The sequence below is a fragment of the Benincasa hispida genome, chromosome 4 (genome assembly GCF_027475165.1).
Source record: "Benincasa hispida cultivar pf3 chromosome 4, pf3_genome.v1.1, whole genome shotgun sequence".
Taxonomy (NCBI): domain Eukaryota; kingdom Viridiplantae; phylum Streptophyta; class Magnoliopsida; order Cucurbitales; family Cucurbitaceae; genus Benincasa; species Benincasa hispida.
Genome location: NC_143481.1, coordinates 223,060 through 241,178, shown reverse-complemented (window position 1 = coordinate 241,178; position 18,119 = coordinate 223,060). Strand labels below are relative to the sequence as shown.

The window sequence follows — 18,119 nt, the reverse complement described above, 5'->3', positions numbered from 1 at the left end:
AATAATGTGGTAGGAAAATTTTGGGCTGAATGCATGAGAACAACAATCCATGTGGTTAACAGACTTCTCCAACAAAGACTTGGGTTCAAGTCGCCTTATGAAAGGTTGCTGAATATCAAGCCAATAGTTGGACACTTTCGAGACTTTGGTTGTGTGTTATGTGTTTGTACCAGATCATCTGAGAAAAAAGTTTGACAAGAAAGCAATCAAGTGCATCTTTGTTGGATATGACAACCAAAGACAAAGGTGGAGATGAGTTTATCCTATCAATGGACAATGTTATACATCAAGGAATGTGATATTTGATGAAGCATCATCATAGTGGGCACCCGAATTAGAAAAGGCACCCAAATATGAGAAGACTTTCAAAGAAGAACCAGAAGAAGAAATAAGTCAAATACAACAAGCTCCAATAGAAATAGAAGAAGAAAACATTGAAGACGATAAAAATCAATTAAGAACAAAAAGCCCTTGGCAAAATGGAGTACATAATCAAGAGTCACAATTATAGAGATTAACAAGACTAAGAAAACCTAATTCTAGATATGTGAATGCAACATTAGTAACATTTGAGAAGCCAACAACATACGAAGAAGCGTCAAAGAATATCCAATGGAGAAAATCCATGAAAGAAGAAATTGATGCATTAAGAAAGAATTGAACGTGGGACTTGGTGCTGAAGCCTAAAGATGTTAAATCCACATCTTGTAAATGTGTTTACAAAATTAAAACTCAAGTAGATAGGATGGGAAAAAGATACAAAGTTCGACTGGTGGCTCGAGGGTTTTCTCGACAATATGGCTTAGACTATGATGAGACCTTCAGTCCTATAGCAAAGCTTACCACTGTTGGAGTCTTATTAGCACTTTCTACTAGTAAGGGATGGAAGTTATGGCAGATGGATATTAAGAATACTTTCTTAAATGGAGAGCTAGATCGAGAAATATATATGGAGCAACCAAAAGGATATGAGGATTAAACTCATCATGACTACGTCTGCAAGCTAAGAAAGGCTTTATATGGTTTGAAGCAAGCACCAAGAGCCTGGTACAGGAAAATTGCAAAGTTTCTAGTTGAAAGTGGCTTTGTAGTAGTTCCAGCAGATTCCAGCTTATTTGTCAAAGCTTAAGACTTAAAGGTCACAATCATATTAGTCTATATGGATGATCTAATCATAACAGGAGACCATATAGAAGAAGTTTGACAAATAAACCAGAATCTACTAGTCCGATTTGAAATGAAAGAGCTTGGAGAACTAAAGTGTTTCCTTGGATTAGAGGTGGAACGCTCAGAAAAAGAATTGTTCCTTGGACAACAAAAGTTTGCAAAGGATCTTCTGTAGAAGTATGGCATGAGTGACTGCAAGCTAATATCTACACCAATGGAGGTTAACAAAAAGTTCAGCATGCATGAAGGTAAAGATCTTGTAGACTCAACGATGCATCTCCAGTTGATAGGTAGCTTAATCTTCCTTACCTTAACAAGACCTTGAAGGAACTTTTATTCAAGAGTACCTACGAGCGGAAGTGGATCTTTCCAATTTATTGTGACAAAATTTTCACATGTATTCAAACATACTAATATGCATTCATAATGCTAAATTATTGACATGCTCAAAGGAATAATAAATAAGAGATCGAGAGATCATACCAGTTGAAGACTTATTCTTCACAGAAAATCTCGCTTTCGCTGAGACGGTAAGCAATCGCTCAGGAAAATCCAATCGTCTACCTCGAACGGTCTCCACACAAACAGAAGGAAACGGAGGACGAAACCACCACTCAGAGCCCTCAGTATTCTTAGAGTGAGAATCCAAAGGATGGGCTTTGTTTGGATTTGGTAGAAGGAAGGAGGAAGGGAGATCGTATACAACGATCAAGCAAGTGGGAGATAGGCTCGTCTATCATATAGATAAAATGCTTGATCGTTTAGGTGAAAAATACGATCATGTAGAAAAAGGTAAGTGATCGTCTATACGATCGTTTAATAAATATCGGACGCTAAACGACCGCTTAGGAAAAGGTAAATGATCATTTAGTAAATAGCACGCGCAGGTGTAATTGTTAAGCGATCGCTCAGCACTATTGTATAGGTAAGCGATCATTCAAGCACTATCGTATAGGCACAGGTTTTGCTAAACGATGACACTCTTCAACACAATGTCCGCGCATCCAATGTTTAACACACTGTGAGCTATTTAAGCGTCTTAAAGTGATTTTTCAACTTACTCATCCATTATGAAAACAGAAGAGACACCGTCCTATTACTCCTTTAACCGTCCAATTAATAGAAAATGAATATCATCACATCATATTCATAACCTATGAATTAATATCATATATTAATCATAGTATTTTTCCTCTACTAGATATAAATCATATTTATATTCAATTTCCTCCAAATTAATGTATTTCATACTTGATTATAAGTAATTTTTTCATGCTTGATTATAACATTTATAATACATGATGCATGAATAATTGCACAACCTAAGGTGGGTTTTTAACTATATGACAAATATTTTGGCATATAAGCACCATACATCACATGTATAAGCAATAAAAGTTGATGAACCAGGTAAAATTGCCTTAAAACACAAAAAGGAAAGCTAACTATTACAAAGACAAGGAGTCTCCAGTCAAACAGACGAATCGGGTCTTGAACCGCTCAGCAAAGCATCGCTTCTCCAACCATCCATTGTGTACTAAGCACCCCGCGATCGTCTACACAATAAAGAAAACCCTTCCTTCTATCGCTTACCTATGCTCCCAGAGCTAAACAATCATTTAGCATTCACTATACGATCGTCTAAAAAAATCCAAACGATCGTTTAGTTATTACTACACGATTGTGTACCTTTACTAAGCGATGAAGCCTGAAGTACACGATTTCTTAGCGCGCTCTACTCAACGCTCGCCTTCTGCGATCGTCTAAGCGACTACGATGCCGCGAAGCACCATCGCCTAAACGATCATTTAGCTAGCGCCTCCATATCACATACGCATGATCGCATAAGTAGTAACTAAGCGATGAAGCTTGCTAACTACACGATCATCTAGCGCGCGCCTTCTACTAAACGAAGAGCATCGCATGCTCCCACTACGATCGTCTACCCCCAGCGCCTACGCGATCGCACAACCAACACCACGCGATATGGTAAACGATTTACCCCATCGCTTAGCATTAGCTAAACGATCGTTTAGAAAATACTACACGATTGTCTAGAAGAAATAATCTAAACGATCGCTTAGTTAAATCCCCATGATTGTTTACCTGAGGCTACACGATCCGACCAACGTTTAGTCTTCTTCTTCATTGAGAACTGCATCACCATGCGCCAAAGCTTCATCACGAACAACTCGACGAACTTCAACTTTTCAAATTACAGACTCGATTTCAAAGTTAATTTCGCCCAAAAACACAAGGGCCCTTACAATTAACACTTTGTAATATTGAAAGCTTTAACAAAAAAGGCAATTTAAACCCGAAACGTTCATCAAATCATCCACAAATGCAGAAAACGGTTAACTACAAATGCAAAAACCCACCTCGATTTAAAAATGCGTTCGATTCAGATCTGTAATTTGGAATATCAAATAATCTAGCTTTGATACCAATTGAAGGAAATCGGACTCGAGATTTTCATGAGCAATAGAATAAGACTATTCCAAATTACAATCATGAATGAACATATATTTACAGTCGAATATAAAACAAGCGGTTATTCAAACCATACAGATAAATTACAGCATGAATACACTCAAATGAACAAAGGGAAAACTGTATAAACAATGGCAGAAACGTCTCCACGCTCCATTGCGCATGAACGCTCGAACAACAACAACCTCGAATGCCCAATCTATACGACCGCAATACCGCACGAACACAGAACGAACACTTCGTGCTCATCCTCAATGATGTCCTCGGTCAGAACTCCTCTGCAACAACGAACGGCCTCCACAGCACCACGAACGTCCTTCAGAAAACCTCAATGGTGTCGAGTTAAGTCTGACACCACCAATAAGGCGACCCTTGTATTCTCGGTGTGAGAATCTAGAGGGTGGGCTCTATTCGAACTTGGTATGAGGCAGATAAACAGAGGAAACAACGATCGCGTACACGATTGGGCAAGTGGGAGATGGCGGAGACCTATCGTATAGGTCGATGCCCAATCATTTAGATAAAGCTATGTGATCGTCTAGCAAAACCTATGCGATCGTTTAGCTCTATCGTTTAGCTCGGTCTATCGCCTACAGACTCTACACGATCATTTACCTTAGGCCAACGATCGTCTAGCAAAGTTATGCGATCATTTAGTAAACACTGCACGATCGTTTAGCTCGCCAAACCGTCGTTTAATAAATTCGTATTTACTTGACGACCCGTGAGTTTCTTTGCGCGAGAGAGAAAAACTCAAAATCCTTTTCAATCTTTTGTAAAACTTCTTTTTGAAAATAGGAAACCACTTTCCTTTTAAACTCACGGTTACCATGATCCAATAACCACCCACTACTTTGGTTATTTAAAAGAAAAAATATTAATTATCCAATAATTAATATTATTATAACATAAATGATAACCAACTTATCGTACTATATTTATAACCTATAGTCTTAATATTTCATCTCATGAAACATATAAACCATAGTTTTTTTTTTTCTATTCCATGGTACTTAATGTAAATCTCATTTACATCAATCCTCCACTAGATGTATCTTATACATCATACCGATTATATCATATATAATCAAAATACCTATTGTCAATTTGAACATTTCAAATCAACACCAAGAACTGATCCTCAACTGTATCCAAGCTACCAAGAGGACCTCATGGACCTGTAACTCCAAAGCTTCAACGGTACGTGAATAACTTACTAAACTCTTTAGTCACAGGATCCACCATCCGTTAACTGCCAGACACTCTACTAAAGACCGACAGTTGACCTCTCTATACTACAGATATATTATGTGTCCATCTTAACCAATTAGTAGGGCGACAAGCTTTCACAGATCGCTCGTAAGTATAGTTGGGCTAATAACCGTTATGCCCCTATAGTTACATCTGTCTCCTTAAGTACCATTAATCCCTCTAATGAACATAAGTCATAGTTCTACTATGACTGAGTCTTCTCTTCCACAGAGAACCTGTGGCCACTATGTTCAAGCCTCGGAATCAGCTCTTAAGGGAGCAATCTCTTTACTTATCCCTACTTCGGGAAAGGAGTGAATTCTATATTGTGGACTGAGTTCCCAGCTCACAGTCATTTTAGTTTTAAAAGTCTTATCACCGCATCCTCTTTGATTACCGCAATCATTTGACATAGATAAATTTAGTAAGTTACCGTATGTTATCTCTTTGTCAAGTATGATTTCAATGATGAAAAACATGCTTCTATTTCTTTCGTATATACTAGAGTCATCTTAACTTTAAGATAGTCACCTCATGAAATATTTCTAGAAGTTAGGGGTTTACTAGCTTTCTTTCAAACTCTCTTTACAACGCATTCTAAGAACATCGCATGACTCATTTCAATCTTTTGGCAATGAGAGCATTGCCGCATTTTAAATTTGGGGGTGAGGTATTTATTTTCGACCAAAGAATAACAACTCCACTATCAATGCAATGGAAAACCCATGTTGATAAGAGTTGAGTTGTGAAAGGCACTTACCCGTAGTTGAATGTCCGCATGACACACGTGGGGGCAAGCCAAAATGAAAGTAAGTCACCAGGATCAACGCATAAATAAATGACCGTAACTCCACTGCCAAGTAGGCATGAGTATAGTCTGAGAAAGAGTGCATTGCTCATAGTTGGATGTTCGCATGACACCCGTGGGGGCAAGCCAAAACGAGGCAATGCACTTGGATCAGCGCAAGGTCAGAAAAAAATAACAATGACAAGAGATATGCAAGGATAAAATCATTTGACACCCCGGTAGAAAATTTTCTTTTTGAAATAAATCATGCGATGTTCCAGAATTTAGTAAAGTCCTTTTGAAGATTAAACTTGCGATCCCTAGGTCTTAGAAATATTTTGAGAGGAGACTTAAACAAGACTTAAGGAAATTTTGGTATGTAGGATTTGAACGAAGTATCCTTGAGAAATCTAGGAAAAGAATATTGCGATTGACTTGCTAAAGGAATCTTTAGCTTATGCTTGAGGACAAACATTCTTTAAATTTAGGGGTATGATAACGGGCAGAAATGCACATTATCATAGTGCTAAGTTCTTAAACAATGTTGGATTGCATTGATAAAACATGTTAAATTGCGTCCATCAAGCATCAATTTGATAATATTGCGATCGCATGCATTCATCGCATAGAAATAGTTGATTTTTGTGTTTTTATGCAGAATATGCGTTGATGCAATGAAAGAATTCCAATCATAGGAAATCATTGGTCGAGCGCAACTTCACCGCAAGTCTTTGCGATGATTGTGTTCGCAAACATTCAACCAAAAAGGATTGTCGCAACTTGGTCAGCGGAACATGGTGGGTGCATCTGGGTTAATCGCGATGGGACAGAAAGCTGATGACAGTCGAATCCGAATTAAGTTGATAGTCGATAACGATCACAAGTATATTCAGCTTTTTGGTGACAAATATTCGACACATCAGTCAGGAATTAAAGCCATCCCATCTGTACAATCATGAGAGAGAAACTGTCGTTCACATTGGATGTTCTATAAATACTAGAGGCATTCTTCAGAAAAGGGGTTCACCATTCTTTAGTTCGAAGTTTCATACGTCCTTGTTCATAGTTTTCTTTCGTTTTAAGGCGGACGCGAGAGAGGAGGTTTTGCCGATAGATCGTTCTGGTAAGCTTGGGAGAGCACCAGAAGCTTCAAGGATAGAGAGAGGGCCGACGCCTGCGGAAGCGGGAACATCTTTAGAACCGAATAAAGATTACAGTATAAAAGCCTTGGTCAGCAAGGAATTGTTACTAGGCTCTCTATCTTTAACTTCCATTGTTATTTTGTACTCCACTCATTTATCAAAATGGAATCTATTTCTCTATATTTGTTCACTCTCTGTTATTCATGCATGAGTAGCTAAATTAGTTGAATGGGTTGAGAAGCATTTAACTAGCACAACTAGGGAATCTTCACTCTATGTGATTATCTTGTATTATGTATGCTTCATTCGTCCATTAGAGATATTCAAGAGGGTAGTCTAAGGACAGGATCTAGGCTTGGGAAGGTCAGGTTAGAATCTAGGCTTGGGAAGGTCAGGTTAGAATCTAGGCTAGGGAGAGTCAAATTAGAATGCATAATCAAGAGATAGGAGCTTAGGAATAAGCACTATTTGTTATCAACGCATCGCATGCATCCTAAAGATAGGATATGATTATATGTGGTCACCTTGCTTTTATGCATTTTGCATCATCACATAGGACAAGAGTAGAGACTTAGGGATAAGCTCTATGGACACTTTTGTATTCAACACATGCGTCCTAGACTTAGGAGCATCGCATTTTCATTAGAAAATGACTTGCTGTGCATGGTGGTAGCATGATCGCATAGTCTAACGCATTCCTAAGTAACGCTAGCTAAAGATCTTCCCAACTCGTTCATCGCATACTCAGTGCATCTATCACACAACTGAATTTTCTCAAATCCGCTGCATTTGTTTATTTTCTCATTAACGCAATCAACAACAAACCAACAATTTATTTATTTGGTTACCGCAAAGTCTTCCTAAAAATTACCAACGCAACCTGTTTTCACAAGTCCCTGAGTTCGACCTTGGACTTACCAGGAAACTCAGTGGAATTTACACTTGGATTCCACTGAGGAAACTTGAGTATACAACACAATTTCACTATCGCATATCATCCATATTTCCACTTCATAAAAATAAGCATAAAAAAGCAGGAGTTCCCAAAACACTCAGGATTGAAGTCGTGTCACCTATGGTCATTTAGGTGAGATGCAAGTCTCTAGTATCAACAACGTTATATATAGAGTCTAGTCATCTCGTGGTCCAGGTCTTATATCTCTTTGTATAGGACACCCCCGTTCTCCACATGAATGGTTAGGATTTATCATATGTAGTAGTTTACGACACTTGCAAACCTCTACAAAACAGGTCGTATCCGTAGTGTTACCAGGATCAAGTATCTCACCTTAATCCTTATACTACAGACCGATTTAGGTTATCACTTAAGGCATGATCCACTTGTATATCACTTATACATGCTTAAGTTCACATAAGATAACTAAGGAGTTTTATTTATTGGATAAGAGTAAATGTCATAATTAAATAACACTTATTTTATTCATGAACAATGTGTATCTTTACAAAACAACGAGACTTCGGGAGAATTAGGACACCAATCCCAACAGTATGAATAAACATCTCAAAGGAAAAAGTCTATAAATATTCTAGAACAACCTTAGGTTTAAGAAATTCTAAAGAATTCCTTTAGATAAGAATAAACTAAGAAATATCTAATTATTTAGAATCCCAGAATAATCTAAGAGATCTTCTTGCTTAGGTTCTAAGGATCTCATGCTTATATATAGGAAGTGTAGCTCCATTTCTAAGCCAAGCAAGCGAAGAGAGGAAGAAAAAAAAGCAAGAGAGTTAGAAAGAAACATAGAGTGAAAAGTGAGTAAGTGTGTCTTAAGAGAGTGAAAAAGTATTCTCTCAAAAGTGTCCAATTTTGTACATTCATAATAAAAGTTTATTTCTTCCAAGATTGTCGCTCTTCCTTTTGTACCAATTTCTTCAACAGAAAATTAACACTAGAAACTAAAGTGAGCATTAATAAGAACTCAAGGGTAAAAGTTTAAGGTATTAAAATCTAGGGATCAAATGAAATTAAAATTAGTAAATATGTAACATTTAGATTGAGTTAGATAGGAATCAAATGAAAAATAAACTTAAAACTTATCATAAAAGTGTAACATTTTAAAACCTAAAGACCAAATAAAGATTAAGGTAATTAAGACTTAAAACCTTAGTAATCAAAAAGTGTCATACCCCCTCCAAGTTACTCTTTTAACCTGGGAAGGGATGTGAAAACAGTAGATCCTAATACTCTTATGACACTTATTGCCCCTCTAATACTTATAACCAGTTTCCTTGCTCCTGAATGACCTGGTAAACAAGTTTATATATCTATATCTTTATATACACAACTTGTAATTAAAACCTTATAAGCATTCAGAACTCCGGTAGCATAAGTGGGACCATCATACAACAATATTTACAACCTATTTACAAACAAGGTTCTCAACCCAACTAATATGTACATGACTTCAGGGCAACAAAATACATAATATATACCTAAAAAGCTTTTGGGTTATTTGAGATCTTTGGTTAGGTTTGGTAGATGATAGCTATAAGCTTGACATCGGGAACTCGGTTGCTACCTAGAGAGTAAAAACATTTATAATAAAAAACGTGAACTGGGAAGCTCAGTGAGTGACTACTTAGATGAATAAATATACTTTAAGTTAAAAGAAACCACTATAAATCAAATATATTTTCAGAACTTCAGGGTTTATGAAACATGCTTGTAAATCAATAGATTTTGACAACATCAATTCATAAAAAAAAAAATATCATGAAAACCCTGGAAACATAGTATAACATACTTATATCTCATTATGCATCATTCCATAACTAGTACCCTTCAATCTTGGTTGAGGTAGAGTAAGCTCAATACACTCAACATCAATAACTCTCATACGTGCACGTAGAAATGCCCCCAAAAGGCTAAGCACCCTTGCACACGATCTAAAGCCTATGTGTGTGCCAAGGTGGGTCCCAAAGACCAATATTATATGTTTGACTGAATTTTCCAGGTACCTTCATCTCCTTAAGCATCAAGGTCCCAGATAACTTCTTCTCCTTGAGTGTCAGGAGTTTTTAAGGAAAGGTACATAAAACAGTGCTTAAGTACAAACTCAGTTATCATTTCATAAATAACATATCATAGGAATAGGTAATTTTATAATATCATACTTAAAACCATGCTAGGAAAATTCATCTTGTGAAATCAATGCTTGAACATATCACTTGTAGAGATAGTATATGAAATTCATACTAAGTCAATCATTTCCAGCATAAATTGAAGTAAACAACTTATTGAGAGAGAAATCATGCTTAAAACATAACTTCAGAAACATTAGGACATCAAGCTTTGAACATATGGTTAATATGGCACACTTTATCAGAAAACCATTTCATTTCAAGTAAAACCATGCTTTGAAAATATTAAAGGAAATCATTTTAAATCATTTGTAAATCACGGATACTTATTTGACTCCCATGGTTTGTAGGCTTTTCCAATCTCAGTTTGGTCTGTAAAATAGATTAACATCCTTTAATTAATACTTCTGAATATCCTTTAAGCTTGATAACTTCTAAGTAAATCTCAATGTTTATGCTTACTCCTTAAATCCCTAATTAATCCTTAAACCTCTTTTTGAGTCCTTACTTAGTCACTTTTATAGCTTAAAGTCCAAAGCACTCCTTAATGGCTCAAAAATTGTTTATCAACTTCAAACTCTCAAAGTTAGACCAATGCCAAGCCCATGGCAGCTAGGGTCACTGTTAGGCCAGATGTAGGCACTAGAACATGCATATAGGTGCTTAGGCGCGCTCACAGAGCCTTTAGATGGGTGATAAGGCTAGCAACACACATGTGCGCTAGGCATAAAAGATGCGCGGATTGGGCATCGAACGATTATGTGTCTAGGCATCGAGCAACAAACAACTGGCGTTAAACGTGGGTGAGCGAGGGCTGTCACTATCACACAGTTGGGCGCTGTTACACGTACATTAGATGTGTTGCGTTCAGCTGACACACACAAGACACCCTATCGACAGACCAACTCCCCACCTAACTTCTTCAACCTTTGGCCAATAGCCTTCCCTCCAGACACCTAATTTTTAAATTCCACTTTAGTACTCAAAATGCTAGTTCCAACCTATTTAATTCAATTTTTCTTTCCATAAACCTCTTAAACAATCTTTAAGCCTACTTACCTCTAAATTTGAGCTTCTAATTCCTTCCAGATAGCTCAAATTTCACCAATCTTCACAGCTTGCTCGGCTTTTGCCCAAAAACTTAAGACCATCTTGGATTTCCTCCAAATTTGAATAGCTTTTTCGCAGAATTTTGCCATGGCTACATAGATCATGCTTCAATTTGGTTGAAAAATTTCTTCCCTTACATGAGTAAATTGGGCAAACCGAATTCCTCTTTTTTATCCCTTATTTATACTTTTCTTTGCATGACTTCCTCACACCAAAATCTGGCAGCTCAGGCCACTAAGTTTTGTCTTAAGCCTATTATATAGACACATAATCCAATAATTAAAATTTAATTAATCTACTTAATGCATATCCAATTTAATAATGCGATTGAGATGCCTACCTTCCTTTCGGTCACTTTAAGCCACACATCCACATGCAGGTCACTTTAAGCCACACATCCACATGCATGCTACACTTCCCCTCATGCCTCATGCTATCCACTAAGCAAGGCTTCCCATGACTTGCTCACATACACCTCCTAGCCATACTCATTCTAACCACAAGTCCTTATGGCCAATGTCTAGTCCCATACCCAGGCTACACTTTCCTTCACTCTTCACTTACTCCTTTACTCCTTCCAAGCTCCACGTCTAACCTCCTTTCCTTCAATCATTCTTAAAATTTCACAAAGCGTTTAGGAACGCTTAACCCTTAAACCAACACCCACATGGGTTCATTTAAGTCTTTTCAAGCTTAACATTTAGAAATTTTTCTTCTTCCATTTCTTCACCTTACTAAACTTTTTTACCTAAACAACAAATGTTAAGTTTAGTAATTATCTTAAGGCATACCAACATCAAAGTAAATTTCAATCTAGAGGTATTTAGAAACTCAAGTTTTAGGGTTTACGAAAAGAGTTTTTTGTCTTCCTTCTAGTGTCTTCTTTGACTTCTTTGAGGTTTTTTTTAATCCTTTTCTTGGGTTTTGTGTGGATGTTTTTTTTTCAAAGAAATTAATGAGTTATAGTTTGTATAATATTTCAAAGATATATTTTTTTACAAGTAATACTTCGGAGCATTCCCGGCATCATCTATTTTTATGCATCTCAGTCTCATCATATACATGGAAAAATAATTAAAATATTTTTTTAAAAACAGTATATGCTTTAACCTTGGATTGAAGAATTTTAACATCTAACTTCTAAATCAATCATATATGCTTTAATCAATTGACTTATCTTTAAGTTCATAAATATATTTGGTTTGATTTCTTTTATACTCACAGATAACTCTGATTCATTAAACTTTTGTTGATTAATATTATAATTAAGGAAGGGTTTAAAAGTAGAGGGTCTAAATACTCAATAAAAAGTAAAGTTAAGCATATAAATTTAGAAAGAATTTTAATGTAAACATTAATTTATCTCTAAATCAGTAAATTTATTCCAACTCTTGCACTTTTCACCAATAATTAAGCTCTTAAAATTAGTATGTTAATTAATTTGGGCTAAAACGAGTGGGGCATCCCTAGAATAACAGATATTGACATGGCATTTTAGGGAAAACTTGAAGAAGAAGGAATGTTGTTGGAGGGTTGGAGTAGGAGTAGAACGCACGCCTTAGCCTCTTTACACAATTTTAAGGCGAAAAAAAAAAAAACAAAAACAAAAACAAAAAAAAAAAAAAAAACTTTTCAATTTGTACATGAGGTTGTAATAGATGTGATCCCACTATCTTTAGTAATTTGTTCAAATTTTTAGTTATAAATTTGGATGAGTGTTGCAATATTATCTTTAAACTTAAAATAGTGTAGAAATTTTTATGAGGGTAAAACGGTTAAAAATATTTATAAGATATAGTAAAAAATTTTAACTATCAATAATAGACGTTGATAGACACTGATAGACTTCTATCAATGTCTATCAATGTCACTGATAGGCACTGATAGAAGTTTATCCTTGTTTATCAACATCTTTCATTGATAATTCTAAAATGTTACTATATTTTATAAATATTTTAATTCATTTTTCTATATTTAGAAACAATCCAATTTTTACTCTCAATTTGTTGAAAAAAATATACTTTCAATGTTGGTATAAATTTGATAAGTTTTTTATTTTAAAAAATAACATTAAACATTATAGCTAACTTTTTTGTCAAAATGGATGAGTTTTGGTAAAATTAATTATTCAACTGTTAATTCATAGGCTCATTAAATTTAAATTTGTGTAAAACTTGATAATATTAAAATGAATGAAATTTTGAGATTTTTATCTAGCTTTTTTTTTTTTCCTTGTTAAAATGAGTCGGTGAGAATTAGGTTGAAGATGGAAATTATATTTCAAATTCAGTGTCCAACTTTGTGAATCAGAAGTTTGAGGTGAAAATATTTTCAACCAAGGTTAGGAGTAAAAATTGAATTTTCTCCAAAAATTTATTCTAGAGTTCAAGACTCCATTTAGTAACTATTTTGTTTTTGTTTTTAAAATTAGGCCTATAAACACTATTTCTACTTCCAAATTTTCTTTATTTTTATTTGCTTTTCACCAATTGTTTAAAAAACTAAGTCAAATTTTGAGAAAGTTGCTTTTATTTTTAAAATTTGACTAAGAATCCAATCATTGTACTTAAGAAATATGTAAATCATTGTAAGAAATATAAATGAAATAGGCTTAACTTTTAAAAACAAAAACAAAAAACCAAATGGTTACCAAATGGGGTCTTAGTTTTCAAATTTTGGCTTAACTTTTTAAACCATTTATAAAAAGTATTTAATAAATAAAGAAATTTGGAGGAAAAAATAGTATTTGTAGATTTAATTTTTTAAAAATAAAAACAAAACATTAATGATTATCAAACTATTTGTAATTCTAATTTGAGTGACATGTTAAAGAGGTTCTAAAAGTTCTTGGAACACTACTTAATGTAGGTCTCTACTTTCATTTATTTTATTTGGTCAACAATTTGCGAGTAGGAGATAAAAACATCAACCTTTTAAGATGATATTCTTCTCTTTATTCAGAATATGTTTGGATTGACAAATCTACGTATATATGTCCCTTTATTTAATTAGTTATGTTTGAGATTGAGAATACATAAATTAATCTCACAATTCACGAAGTAAAAGTGTTACTTTCTAAAACATTCGAACAAAATTAATGAAGACTAGACTAAAAAAGGGAGGGTACTATTTATATAATATATATGGAAAATACTTGGATTAAATTCTATTTTAATTCCCGAACTTTGAATTTTATTCTATTTTGGTCCCTAAGCTTTTAGAAACCTCTATTTTAATCCCTGAACTTTTAAAAAGTGCTTACTTTAATTCCTGTTATTAAGATTATGTTAACTCTTACACAAAATGATGAGATGACTTGTAATTTTAGATGACTAGATGATAGGTCTCCAATTATGTTGCAATATCAAAAAAGAAAGAATAAAAGAGATAAGGAGAAGTCGGCGATTGAATCGGTTAAGGATTACTGTCAATTCTATTGAGAGAAGTTGAGGTTTAAAGAGAAGAAAGAAACCGGAAGGGAGGGAGGGAAGTGTGAATATCAAGAGTGAGGAAGGAGAGCTCTCGAGAGTGGGAGTTCGGAAGTCTCTATTGTGTAGAATTCATTGTTGTGTGTTGCTCGTCTACTTCTTCTACTAAGCGATCGTGTAGCAGAGTTCAGCGATCATGTAACATTTGGTAGGCGATCTTATAGCATTTAGTAGGCGATAATATAGAATTCGAGAGTGAATATCAAGAGTGAGGAAGGAGAGCTCTCGAGAGTGGGAGTTCGGAAGTCTCTATTGTGTAGAATTCATTGTTGTGTGTCGCTCGTCTACTTCTTCTACTAAGCGATCGTGTAGTAGAGTTCAGCGATCATGTAACATTTGGTAGGCGATCTTATAGCATTTAGTAGGCGATAATATAGAATTCGATAAGCGATCGTGTAATATTTTGTAAGCGATCGTATAGTACTTTGTAAACGATCGCAGGATGTTTTGTGAACAATCATCTAGTATTACTCAACGATCGTATAGAGACTGTAAGCAATCGTGTAGTATTTTGTAGTACCTAGACTGCAAAGGATCCTTACTCACATGTAAGTATATATTCCATTGAAATAGTAAGTTGTTCACGTGAAGGGAGATGATAGAGCCCTGTTGAGATATGAAACTGCAAAATGTCCCACTCAATGTAGGGTCCATGGTTCATGGTTATGTTATACTAACTAGCTGGTTGTGATTTTATATGAAATTGAGTGTCCATACATCTTTGGGGATGTCCCTTTATTTCTTCCTCACCACAAATTAGAATTACCTCTCTCCACATAGCCATATCATAGAGTCCATCCAAAATGAATTAGGTTATATTTAAAATACATTTTCAAGTATTTAGTTTTAAAAATAAATTATTTTGAGAAAAATTAAAATATTTTACCATCACTAAAAATAGATTTTTAAGTGTATTTTTATCCTTTTTTATTAAAAAAATGTTTAAATTAAAATGAATTTTAAAAATATTTTTTCTCAGATCAATCTAAACAGACATTTATTCTTGAACATGTAGAGAGAAATCGAGATACAGAGAAATAGAGAGTTAAAAATTATTTAGAGCATGTTTATTTCACATTTTTTTAATTTTTAAATTTCATAATATTATTTATCTACGAAAATTTAAAATCTATTCGACAGTAATTTTTTAATACCATCTGTACTATTTTTTTTTGTACTGAGAGATTAATATATAGCCTAATTAATTAAAAAAATTAATATCAATTAATTATTATTATTAATTTTATTTCATTATTAAAATATAAAATTATATAATTAAATTAAGTTTAATCTAACAATATATAAGATACACTAAATTTATGATTACGTTGGTTGTTCTCTTACGAAATTGTAAACTTAAGATATTTAACCCCATTTGGTAACCATTTGGTTTTTTGTTTTTGTTTTTTAAAATGACTATAGATACTAGGCTTAATTTTTAAAAACGAAAAAATAAAAACGAAAATCGTTGTCAAATGAAGTTTAAGTTATTATTTAGTTTTGGTTTCTATATACAACATTAATAAGTCAAATATAGATATTTAATTTTCAGACATTAATTATCATATATATTAAAACACAAATATTAATTATCATAATTATCATGTATATTAAAACACAAATATTAATTATCATATACATATGAAATTTAAACTTTTAAATTTCAGATATTTAAAAATATTCATACAAATGAAAAAATATCTACAATTCACATGGATCCTCATTTTGCCACTACCTACTTAATTTTTCTCTTATATTATACAAATGCTACATTATTATAATATGAGATTCATTTATCTTTCACATTGTTAACCACATGAATGGAGTGAAATTGAAAAGATACAATTGCAATTGAGAATTATAGGATGATATTAAAATAATCAATTAAGAATATGTTTACCGACGCATACCTATAATATCTAGGGCCATGAAGGTATAAATATTCATATTTTTGTGTTGTGGAATAGACTTAATTTGATTATCAATAATTGAATGAACAGCTTCGGATGCTTGTCGAGACATATGAAAGAAGACAAACTAAACCCCAACATATCACAATTGGTTGTTGCTGTAATACACAATTTGCAATCCCTTTCAATTCAACTTACCCTACCACACCCTAAACTTGTTATCTATATTCTTAACCTCCACAAAAATACACCCCCTTAACTATTCTTGGACACAAATCCCATCAAGGAATAAATAAAAATCCACCCACCTACATTTTTCTTTCACTTTCTCCCAAAAAAAATGAAAATTTTGTTCTACATGAATACAACCATGGTAAAGAGAGTAAGGATAAGAGATTTCAAAATGTTGAGCGAGGGTATAAATTATTGCAAACTTGAATAACTACTATTGTGGTGTTTTAGAAGTGATCAAGGCAATTAGGGTTGTAGTTTTTTGAAACTGATTAATCGTCAAACATCAGTTTAAACATGTCATTGTAAAAGATTACACATAATCTCGAGTGTTACTTTTTCTCGTCCTTTTTTATTGCTTCACGTTATTATTGCTCAAATAATTTGTGATGGACAAGAGAAAAGAACCCCCAACATTTTCCTTACAATTTCCCCACAAGAATCCAAAGATTCCCACTAGGTGCATTTTCATCGTCTTCTACAATCTACAACTCACCATCTTTAAATAAACCCCCCACTATCCTTCTCCTTTACTCACTCTCCATAAACTCAATTTCATCTCACTTCCTCCTTAAAATGGCTTCCAAATTTTTTTCTTTATCAACCATTCTTATCTTCTCTCTCCTCCTCTGCTCTGCCCTGGCCACCCCATGCGACCAACCCAAAACCAAGCCGGCGCCGGCCGTGCCAAAAGGAAAACCCGCCATCCCCAAAATAATCCGGCCGCCGGCGGCTTCTTCTCCAGCAGTACAATCGAGTTACTGCCCAAAAGACACTGTGAAGTTCGGTGTTTGTACCGACATTCTTGGAATTGGGAGTGTAATTGGAAGCCCTGTTTCGAACAAATGTTGTGCTCTGCTTACTGGGCTGACGAATGTTGAAGCTGCCGCTTGTCTCTGCACTGCCATTAAAGCCAATGTCCTTGGAATTGACTTGGATGTCCCTGTTTCACTCAGTTTGCTCATCAGCTCTTGCAAGAAAACTGTTCCCACTGGCTTTCAGTGCAAATGATCAAAGTTTGGTTTTTGTTTTATGAGTCTTCTTTGTTTTTGTTTTTGTTCAAGTTCTGTGGGTCAATAAATGGGCAAGATTTTTTTTTTTGCCTTTTGGGTCAGATTAGTCTCTTTTTTCTTTCCTCTGTTTTTTATTTCACAAGTCATTACTCTCTTGCAAGTGTTAAATTATTTATATGTGTGGTGAGAAGGATACTACTATCAATTTCATCCTATGATTTGTAATATTTTGTTTCATTAGTCTTTGATGGTAGCTTTAAATGTTTAATTTAAATTGTACTCCCTTTCAGATTTTTGTTTAGTGGGAATTCACCTTTTTTTCCATGAATTTTAATGTTTAATTTGCGATAATGTCGGACATATTAGCATCTGAAGATATTCAAGAAGACATCTTGAAAGTTTTGCATATCCTCATAAGACATGAA

The 18,119-nt window shown here is 34.4% G+C and overlaps 1 pseudogene across 1 annotated transcript; it reads left to right on the top strand.

Moving 5' to 3' along the window:
* The first annotated feature begins 17,098 nt into the window (after positions 1–17,098).
* On the top strand, positions 17,099–18,022 carry LOC120075168 (putative lipid-binding protein At4g00165 pseudogene; annotated as a pseudogene). Its single transcript, XR_016529344.1, has one exon. The product of XR_016529344.1 is annotated as a putative lipid-binding protein At4g00165 pseudogene (transcript).
* The last annotated feature ends 97 nt before the right edge of the window (positions 18,023–18,119 follow it).